Here is an 11,920-nt window from a genome sequence, read left to right on the forward strand (position 1 = left end):
TCTGCCTACCCCTATGTCTTCAAGGTTTTTACCTACTTTCTCTTCCAATAGATTTAGTGTTTCTGGTTTAATATTGAGATCTGTGAACCATTTTGACTTGAGTTTGGTGCATGGTGATAGACTTGGGTCTATTTTCAGTCTTTGGCAGGTAGCAAGCCAATTTTTCCAGAACCATTTATTAAAGAGGCTATCATTCTTCCAGTGAGTTTGATTGGCCCCTTTATGAAAGATTAGGTGGCTGAGTGTGTTTTTGGTTGTGGCTGTTTCTTCCAGTCTGTTCCATTGATTCTCAGGCATGTTTTTTAGCCAGTACCAGGATGATTTTATGTGGTACTTTTATATAATGGAATATTACTCAGCTGTAAAGAAAGATAAACTCGAAGCTTTTATAAGTAAATGGTCACAACTAGAGACCATACTCATAAGTGAAATAAATCAAACATACACGTGCAAGCACTGCATTGTTTCACTAGTGTAAAACCTGAAAGAGTTAATTTAAACTAGGAGGTATGATAGACATTGTGAAATGATAGGAAAGCACTCAAAGGTAAAGGGCAACTGGGATGTGGGAAAAGAGAGGAGAAAGAAGGAGAAAGTTTGTATGTATGTATATGCAGGATAGTTAACATGGCTGTTCTACTGTCTTCTATTTCTTTGCTGAAAGAAACTGTCAATGAGTCCTTGGTTGATCAGCATTGCGTGTCTATATCTGTTTTCATGAGGAACCACTTTGAAGATATCAATATGTAATACAACAAGCATTGTTAATTCCCTACCACTTTGTTTGTAACCCTGTACTGTCTGTACTGTTCTTTTGCTATTTTGTAAAATGTTGTCTGTCTGTTAATGGTTTCCTCCTTTGAGTTTTAAAATTAAAAAAAAAATTAAAATAAATAAATTTTCTTTCTTTTCCCTTTGGTCTTTTCTACAACTACATTCTAATACTACTAATTTATTTCTACTCCTTAATAGGACCCCACATCACTTTTTCTTCTACTTCTTGGATCCCATAGATTAATTTCTCTAATTTTTCTTTTTTAATTTTCCATTTCTCCACTCCTTCTACCTTACTACTATAACTACTAGATTTTATGGGCCTCTAAATAGCTAATTAATTTTACCTTACTGTAGTTTAATATTATTCTATTGTTAGTAGAGGTAAAGTTGTTACATTTAATAGTTATTTACTGTAGGTCAATAGTAGGTCAATATTTGGTTTGTCCATACTATAATTATATGTTTCTTTTCCCTGGTTAAAGGTGGTACATTATTGGTCCTTAGAGTTTGTCAATATCAGTAGGTATGGTTGGGGCTGGTCTTCTTACTATATCCAAGGTGACATAGCTGTTGCTATTAATTGATTTTCTTGGGATACCAATGCCTGGATTGCCTTGGGGTCATTAATAATACTGTGGGCCATTCCTAGAGAACTGGGTACTGGGACAAATACACTGCAGCTTCCCTTACCAAGTAAAGAGAGGTGTTTGGACCCTGGAAGAGAGACAAACACCAATAATTAGCCACATCCAGAAGACAGCACTAAAAATAGACATTAACAAAAGAGCTCTCCATACTAGAAGCAAAGCTACCTACTACAATCAGCTTGCAAGCCTCAACACACACAAAAAAAAACAGAAAATAGAAACATGAGAAAATAGCCCAACAAAACACCTCCCAAAACTCCCAATTTCCTCAAAGCTGATCCATGGGGCATTGAAGGAGAAGAAAACAAAAGCTATAAACCTAAGTTATTCAAAATGATATCCAAAAAGATAACAAAACAGATCAATAAGGGATTTGGCAAGCCCACAGAAGATAGAAGTAAACAGATACTTGGTCAAATAAACAAAGTGATCAATGAGTCTACAGAAGACACTAATAAAATATTAATAGAGCTAAACAAAATGATGCAAAACATGAATGACCAGCACATACAAGAATTTGGATCCACAAAAAGTTTCCAAATAGAAATTTGGGAAACTAAAATTCTATTGAAAGCTCAGGCAGTAGAAGTGACCGGTGTAAGGACAGAGTGTCAGAAGTAAAAGACAAGGCTGTTTTCAGTGACCAATGAATGAGAGATACCTTAATAAAGAAAACATGAAAAATGAATCCAACATTCCTTGATGATCCAATGAAGATCCAATGGTCCTTGATGATCCAAAGAAGACTAATCTAAGATTAATTGGAATTAGTAAAAAAGCAGAAGGCAACACAATGGCATGAAAAAAATCCTGTCTAAAATAATAGCAAAAACTTTCCAACTACGTAAAAGAATTTAACATATAGATAAATAAGGCATATGGAACTTCAAATACCAATCAGAAAAGAACCTCACCACTAAACATCATTGTCAAAATCTCAAAAGTCCAACAGAATAGCAGAATCTTAAAAGCAGTTAGAGAAAAGCAATGAATCACTTATAAAGGTAAACCCATTATTATTACAGCAGACTTTTCAATACAAATCTTAAAGGTAAGAAGAGTGAAATATTTCAAGCCCTAAAAGAAAACAATATTAAACTAAGGCTGATATCTTTCAAAATTAATGGAAAACAGGATACTTCCATAATAAAGGGCATTTAAAGAAATTCATGACAACAAAAGTAATACTTCAAAAAATTTTAAAGAATATTCCAGAAAGAGCTGGGCCTGGTGGTGCACACTTGTAATCCTAGCACTAAGAAAGCTGAGGCAGAAAGATTGCCATGAGTTTGAGGCCAGCCTGGACTAAATAGTTCAAGGCCAGACTGAATTACATAGCAAGAGCCTGTCTCAAAATAACAAAAAAAGGAATATCCTAGAAAAAGACAATAAAGCAAACAATGTCAAAAGATCTACTAGAATGAATACACTAGGTAAAGTGAGCAGTAGAAGGGAAAGGTAAGGAATCAGTAACAGGAAAAAGTCAATGACAGGAATAAATCAATACTTATCAATAACTCTCAATATGAATGATCTAGATTCTCCAATCAAAGGACACAGACTGGCAGAATGGATCAAGAAACAAAATAGAATGCTATGGTATATATAAGAAACATATTTAACTCAAAATAACCTCACAGACTAAAAAAAAAAAATCAAAGAATAGAAAACAATATTCTATGCAATAAGAACCTATGAAAAAACAGATGTAGCTATCTTAACTTCAGATAAAGTGGATGTTAAGCCAAAACTGTCAAATGTGGCAAAGAAGGTCACTATATATTTAGTTAAGGGAACAATCCAAAAGGAAAACATAACAATTATTAACATATATGCATTGAACAACAGTCAACCCAACTTCATAAAACAAGCACTACTGGACATCAAAAACCATACAAACATAAGTACAATTATAGTGGAAGTCCTCCATATACCATATCACAAATAGAAGATCAACTTGACAAAAATCAACAAATACATTAGAGTTCATTAAAACCTTTGAACAAGTGGACTTAATAAATATTTACAGAGTGTTCCACACAACAACAGAATACACACTTTTCTCAAACACACATAGAACTTTCTCCAAAATAGACAACATACTAGCCAATAAAGCAAGCTTAAGTAAATGTAAAAGAATTGAAATTATGCTATGCATTTATTGGATCATAGCACAATGAAACTAGAAATCAATGACAGAAGAAAACACAGAAGTTATACAAATGAATGGAAACTAAATAATACAGTCTTAAATAAATAATGGGTTATAAAGTTAAACAAGGAAGAAATAAGACAGTGTCTAGACCTAAACAATAATGCCAGTACAACATACCAGAACTTATGGGATAGAAGTACAGCAGTCCTAAGAAGGAAGTTTATAGCTATGAATGCCCATATCACAAAAACAAAGATTCTAAATAAGTAACCTAATGATGCACCTGAAGGTCCAAGAGAAACATGAATAATTCAAGCCCAAAACTAGTGTAAAGAAGGAAACTTTAAGATCAGAGCAGAAATCAATAAAATTAAGACAAAAAAGTACAAACAATCAATTGATCAAAGAGTTGGTTCTGTAAAAGAATAAACAAAATAGGCAAAGTCCTAGTGAATCAAAACAAAAAAAGAGAGAAAAGACTCAAATCAGTGCAATTAGATGTGAACAAGGTGATATCACAACTGACACTGCTGAAAAAAAAAGATGATTAACAGCTATTTCACAAACCTATATGCCAATAAATTGAAGAATTTAGAAGAAATGGATAGATTCTTAGATACATATGAATTACCAAAACTGAACCGAAAAGATTTAAAAACACTGAAATAGTCCAGTGGCAGAAAATGAAAGTGAAACACTAATAAAAAACCTATCAACTAAGAAAGCCCAGGTCCAGGGATTCATTGCTGAATTTCACAAAAACTTCAGGAAAGATTTAAAACTAATTCTCTTCAAGATTTTAATGAAATTGAAAGGGAAGGAATACTACTGTCATTCCTAAAGCTAGTATTATTCTGATTACAAAACTGGACAAAGATCTAATCAAAAAAGAGAATTATAGAACAATCTCTTCAATGAATATAGAAGCAAAAAGCTTCAATAAGATACTGTCCAACAATAAGATACTGTCAGTCATCAAAAAGATCATACATCATGACCAAGTTGGTTTCATCCCAGGACTGCAAGGATGGTTCACCATATGCAAATTGGTAAATGTAATACATCAGATAAACAGAAGCAAGGACAAAAATCACATGGTCATCTGAATAGATGCAGAAAAAAGTCTATGACAAAATCTTATTGTGACAAAAACACTGAAGAAAAATGGTATAAAAGGACCTTACAACAATCTGATAAAAACCATTTATGACAAACCTACTGCCAACATCATATTAAATGGGGACACCTGAAAGTTTTCCTCTGAAATCAGAAACAAAGCAAGGATTTCATTATCACCAGTCCTGTTCAACATAGTACTCAAAACATTAGCAAGAGCAATTTGGTTACAAAAGGAAATAAAGGATATGTATATGGAAAAGGAAAAAGTCAAATTATTATCACTATTTGCAGATGACATGAACTTCTACATAGAAGACCCCACAAAATTCACCAAATGACCCCTAGAATTAACAAGTTCAGTAATGTACAGAATACAAAACCAGCACACAAAAATCAATAACATTGCTGCACACTAATGAAGCCACTGTGAAAGAAATTAGGAAAAAATAACATTCACAATAGCAAAAAGAAAAATTAATTATTGAGGAATTAACCTAACTAAGGAAGTGAAAGACCTCTACAATAAAAACTGTAGTATGCCAAAAAAGGAAATTAAAAAATCAAAGATATTACCTGTTTCTGATAGACAGAACCAATAGAGTAAAAATGGTGATACTTCCAAAATTGATGTACAGATTTAACACAATTCCAATCAAAATATCAAAAGCATTCTTCATAGAATGGGGAATGCAATCCTAAAATTCGTATTAAACCAGAAGAAACCCAGAATAGCAAAAGCAATCCTGGGTGTAAGAGCAAAGTAGGAGGAATTATAATCCAGCACTTGAAGTTGTATTACAAAGCTACAGTGATAAAAGCAGCATGATGCAAGCAAAAAACAGACATGTGGATCAATGGAACAGAATAGAGGATGCTGAAACAACCCTAAGCACATTCAACTATCTGGTCTTAGACAAAGGGGCCAAAACATACACTGGAGGAAAGCTAGTCTCTTTAATAAATGGTATTGGGAAAACTGGATATCCACATGCAAAAAATTGAATTTAGACCCATGTACTAAACCAAATTACTAAACCAAAATCAATATGGATCAAAGAACTAAATGTTAAAACATTTTTAGATACATTTAACTTGCTGGAAGACAAAATAGCTAAAATTCTTGAAGTCACAGGGGTAGGCAAAGACTTTCTAAACAGAAACCTGGTTGTATGGAAAATAGGATCAAGAATCCAGAAATAGGATCACATCAAATTAAAAATCTGAAAATCTACAGAATGGGGAAAATTTTGCCAGCTATTCCTTTGATAGGGGAATATATATATATATGTATATATATATATATATAAAATTAGAATATATGAAAATCTCAAATATATTAAACTCCCCAAAGTAAAAGATCCAATCAAAAACTGGGCAAGTGAAATAAAAGAAGTACAAATGGGCAATAAATACCCCAAGAAATGCTTAACATCACTGATCATTAGAGAAATGCAGATTAAAATAACACTGAGATTCTATCTTACCCCAATAAGAATGGCCATCATCAAGAAATCAAATGATGACAAATGCAGGCAAGATTCTGGGAGAAATGGAACAATTCTGTAGTCTTGGAAGGAAAGTAAACCACTATGGGGATCAGTATGGAGATTCCTCAAAAAAAGTAAAACTAGAAATTCCATTTGACCCAGCTATTGCACTTCTAGGTATCTTCCTGAAAGAGTTAAAGGCAACATGGTACAGTGATACATACATACTCATGTTTCTAGTAGTACAATTCATAATAGCTAAATCTTGGAAGTAGCCTATATGTCCATCAACAGATGAATAAGAAAAGAAAATGTGGTATCTACAGTATGAACAGAAAAAAGAAAATGTGGTATTTATATTGCTCAGGTAAAAAAAGGAAATAACAAACATAATGAAAATGTAAATATACTCCACACAGTGGAGTACTACTATGCCAAAAATAAAGATAAACTTGAGTCATTTCTAGGAAAATAGATGTACCTTGAGATCATAAAATCAAGTGAAATATATCAGACACACAAGCTTAAATATCATACAATTTGCTTATGTGAGAAACACAAATTATAACTAAAGAGTGTTATGGTTTGTGTCTGTGTGCCCCCCCAAAGCCTCATGTGGTCATGGGGCAGGCTTTTAGAGTTTGATTGATTATGGGTTTGAGAGCTACACCCACCCTGGGGTGGATAGTTTGGATATGTAAGGGAGAGAAAAGAGGCTGCTTGCGGCCATTCCTGGCTTTTTTGTTTGTTGTTCTGCTGTGTTCTGCTGCCATGAGCTGTAGCCCTCTGCCATGTGCCACTCTGCCTTGTAATCTGCCAAGTATGGACTGAAACCTCCACAAACTGTAAGCAAAATAAACCTTTCCTTCCTTAATTTTGGGCATCAGGTATTTTGTCCCAGCAATGAGAGAAAAGTAACCAAGACAAAGAGCAAAATAAAAGATAGATTATAAGAAATAGGGGGTTAGATCTCTTTTAAATAGAAAGAGGAATTGAGATGCAGGGAGGGGAGAAAGAGGAAGGAAAAGGGAAGGAAGGGCTGTGAAAAAGGGAATAAGATGTGTTATGTACATGTACCATCTCCACACAAGAAATGAAACCATAAAATTTTTAGTTTAATGGAATTTCATTTATCTATTTTTGCTGTTATTCCTTGTGCTTTTGAGAGTTTCATCTAAAAAATCCTTGCCTGGATCAATGCCAGATTACTTTTAAAAATTTCCTTCTAGTAATTTCATGGTTTTAGTGTTTAATCTTTTTGAGCTGAGTTTTGTATAGTAAGATAAAGAGGTTAAGTGTCATCTATTTAAATGTAGATATTCAGTTTTCCTAGCACCATTTATTGAAGAGATTGTCCTCTCTCCATTGTGTGTTCTTGGTATCTTTGCTAAAAATGAATTGGTTGTTAATGCATGGACCCCTCCCCCCCAAATAACTAAAGCAGTCTTGAGCAGAAAGAGCAAAGCTAGAGGCATCATACTGCCTGATTTAAGATGTACTAACATGGTATTAGCATAAAACAGAACAACAGACCAGTGGAACAAAATAGAGCCTTCTACTCCATTTAAGGCATCTCAGAGTTCACCGGCATGAACTACATGCAGTCTTTCTCTTTCCTGCACCACTTGCCCTACATGATTAACCATAGCCTCTCCCATGGTCCTTAGATTCTGCTAATGCCTACTCTCCCTCTGCCCAAAACTTTTTCTCCATATAAATACTCATCTTTCCTCCACACAAATGTCAAAGACTCCACAACCAAGGGGTAAAATTAAAAAAGGAAGAGCCCAATTATGGCCAAGCCTCTAGTGAAAATATGTAAAATATAGACACTCAGTGGACTACAAAGATTAAATTCCTGCTCTTCTGATCTCCTACACCTTATAATGTCAAGAATGTTTATTTCCCAAACTTCTGTTGCATTCCAGGATCAGAAAAAGTAGTGATAGAGACAGGAATAGTGATATGTACATATATAGAAACATATACATATGTAGTTCCTCTATTTTTCTGACTTAGAGAAGATTCTATTTCTCTCAAGGGGAATAGAGTTGATGTACCTTTCCTGCCACATTTACAAATACTATTTGTAACTATAACAAAATATTTACATAAATAAATACTAAAATGATAGATTTTTGTCTCTCAAAGTCACATGCACATTAAGGAAATAAAACCTAAAATGGAACAAAAGACACCAAGACCCATAGAACCACTACAGGTGATTTCAGAAAGGAGAGGGAACACTTTTTACTTTCAGAGCACACTTGGTGACATCTATCTTAGCTGCTGTGTCTTCATCACTGGTGGGGAGAGCAGCCCTGGCTGGCAGGGGAAAACTGGGACCCAGAGCAAGAAACTGGGTAAAGGGGCATGTGTGGTGGTTTGATTTGATTATCTCTAAATATTTCTGTATGGAGATCTAGTCTCTTTTCCAATGAATTTTGCTCCATCCTTCAAACTCTCACATTCTTTGTAAATCTTCTCTCTTTCAACACTAATTAATAACAATTTACTGCTCTCTGTATAAGTACTATTGTGATGAAGGTGTTAAAATCTGAGGCCTGCTCTGGCTCCACCCCCTGCCACCACCATGGGAAGAGGCCTTGGACTTAGGAAGCCTCAGTGAACTGTCTGGGAGCCCAGATCCTCTGTCTGTGCTCCCTGTTGCCATTGCATGGAAGTTTATTGGACTGGGAAATCTCAGTGAGCTGTCTGGGTGCCAGGGTCCTCTACCTCTGCCCCTGAAACCACTGTGGGAAGGGGCCTTGGACTTGAGAAATTTCAGTGAGCTTTCTGGGAGCCCAAGTCCCTATCTCTGCCTCCCACCACCATCTCAGAAACAAACGTGAATCCCCAGAAACCTAGGGAGATTTGAAAAATGACAAAAAGAAGAAGCAAAATGCATTCTCAGCCAAACATCCAACCAGAACAAGGCCAGGAAACATCAACATGGAAGAACATGGAAGTCACACACCTGAAATTACTGAAATGATAGCAACAGAAGTAAAGAACCAATTACATCAGGCTATAGAGGAAATTAGATCAGAAGTGATTGCTCAGGTAAAAAGAGAAATAACAACCATAATGAAAGAATTGCTCAACATATCAAAAAAAGACATAGATTAAAAAAATAGAGGAGTAAAGAAAAATGATGGAAACCTTGAATGAACAGTATAGGAAACAAATAGAATGCATGAAACAGATTCAAAGAGACATTCAAGAAATTAAAAATTCCATTGAAAGCTAGAAGAACCACTTGAATGAAACAGAAGATAGACTTTCAGACCTTGAAGACGGCATTGCAGCTAATGATCATGAAAGAAAAAGCTCTTAAAAATAACAAAGGAACTGCAAATGACAATTCAACAGCTGCAAGATGAGGCAAAGAAAAGCTATATTAGGCTGATAGGTGTCCACGAAAGAGCAGGAGGCAACATGAATAACATAAAAAGACTATTTGCAGAAGTAATAGCAGAAAATTTCCCAAGCATGGGACAAGAACTCATATACACATAAGTGAGGCATATAGAACCCCAAATAGCCATAACCAAAATAAATCTAAACCCAGGCATGTAATAATCAAGATCCCAGAAATTGAGCAAAAGAACAGAATATTAAAAGCTGTTAGAAAAAAGAAACAGAACACCTGTGAAGGAAACATCAGCAGCATGGCAGTCTTCTCACCACAAACCGTTAAGTCAAAAAGAGCTTGGAGAGAAGTATTTCAGGTCCTGAAAGAAAACAGCTTCCAACCCAGATTGCTGTACCCTGCAAAGCTATCTTTCAAAATTGAAGGAGAAATAAGATACTTCCATGACAAAGACCAACTGAAGAAATGCATGGATGCCAAACCAATCCTATGACTACTGAAAGATATTCTACAAAGAGATAAAAATGGCTACAATCTCAAGACAAACAATAGAAAACAACTACTAAGCAAGGTAAGCAATTAAACAGAGGGGGAAAGTATAGAACCAACAGTGGGAAAATAACATGTCAAGGATAAGTCAGTATGTATCAGTAATAACCATTAATGTGAATGGCCTCAATTCACCAATCAAAAGAAACAGACTGCAGAGTGGATCAAGAAACAAAATCCAACAATATTCTGTATACAAGAAATGCATTTAACTCAAAAGGAAATCCATAGACTGAAAGTCAGAGGATGGAAAACAATACTCTGTACGACAGGAAACCAGAAAAAGCAAGTGTAGTTATTCTGTTTGCAGACAAGAGGAACTTCAAACCAATAGTGATCAAAAGAGATAAAGAAGGTCATTATATTCTTGTTAAGGGAAAACTGCAAGGGGAAGAGATAACAATCATAAATATATGTGCACCAAATGGAGGAGCACCCAATTATATAAGGCAAATTTTAACAGATTGAAAAAATCAAATAATTAATAACACAATTGTAACAGGGGATTTTAACACCCCAATGTCACAAAAAGATAGAAGAACTAGACAAAAAATCAGCAAAAAAATAACAGAACTAAACCAAACGTGTGAACAAATGGAATTAGGTCTACTCTGTAGACCTTTACAGAGTATTCCACCGAACAACATTAGAATACTCATTCTTCTCAGCTGTACATGGGACATTCTCTAAAATAGACCACATGCTAGCACATAGAACATGCTTAAGTAAAGGCAATAGAATTGAAATTATCCCATGCACATTACTGGACCATAGTGCTATGAAACTAGAAATTAATGATAAAAGAAATCAAAAAACTCAATAAACACAAGAAAATTAAATAACATTCTCCTGAACAACCAATGGGTCACAGAAGAAATTAAAGTAGAAATTAAACACAATTTACAATCAAATGAAAATGCAGATACAAACTACTGCAACTTGTGGGGCACAATGAAAGCAGTCCTCAGAGGGAAATTTATAGCACTGGATTCCCATATCAGGAAAACAGAACAAACACAAGTAAACAACGTTATGTTATCCCTCAAACTTCTAGAAAAAGAACAAGTTAATCCCAAAGCCAGAAGAAGTGAGGAAATGATAAAGATCAGAGTAGAAATTCATGCAATTGAAACTAAGAAAACAATACAAAGAATTAGGGGCTGGGGATTTAGCTCAGCGGCACAGTGCCTGCCTGGCAAGTGAAAGGTTGTGAGTTTGATTTCCAGTACTGGAAAAAAAAAAAAAAAAAACAGAAGCAAACAAAAAAAAGAATTAATGAATCAAAGAGCTGATTCTTCAAAAAATAAATAAAATTGATAAACCCCTAGCCAACCTTATCAAAAAAAGGGAAGGAAATCTCAAATCCATGCAATAAAAAATGAAAGGGGTGAAATCACTACAGATCCTGTAGCAGTTCAGAAGATCATCAATATCTACTTCAAAAAACTTTACTCACATAGAATGGAAAACACAGAAGAAATGGACAAATTCCTAGTTACAAATGAATTACCAAAGCTGAATCAAGAAGGTATAAAAATCTTGAGTAATCCAATATTAGCCAATGAAATTGAAAATGTAGTAATAATTTACTAACAAAAAAAGCCAGGTCCTGATGATTCACAGCTGAATTCTACAAGAAATTTAGAGAAGATTTAATACCAATTCTTCTCAAACTCTTTATTTTTTTTTACTTTAAAAATAAAAGGAGGAAAGCATTTTACAAAATAGCAACAGAACAGTACAGACAATAGAGAGTTACAAACAAAGTGGTAGGAAATTAACAATGCTTGTTGTATTACATATTGATATCTTC

The sequence above is a fragment of the Chinchilla lanigera genome, unplaced genomic scaffold, assembly GCF_000276665.1.
Source record: "Chinchilla lanigera isolate Chin_1 unplaced genomic scaffold, ChiLan1.0 scaffold00056, whole genome shotgun sequence".
Lineage (NCBI taxonomy): Eukaryota > Metazoa > Chordata > Mammalia > Rodentia > Chinchillidae > Chinchilla > Chinchilla lanigera.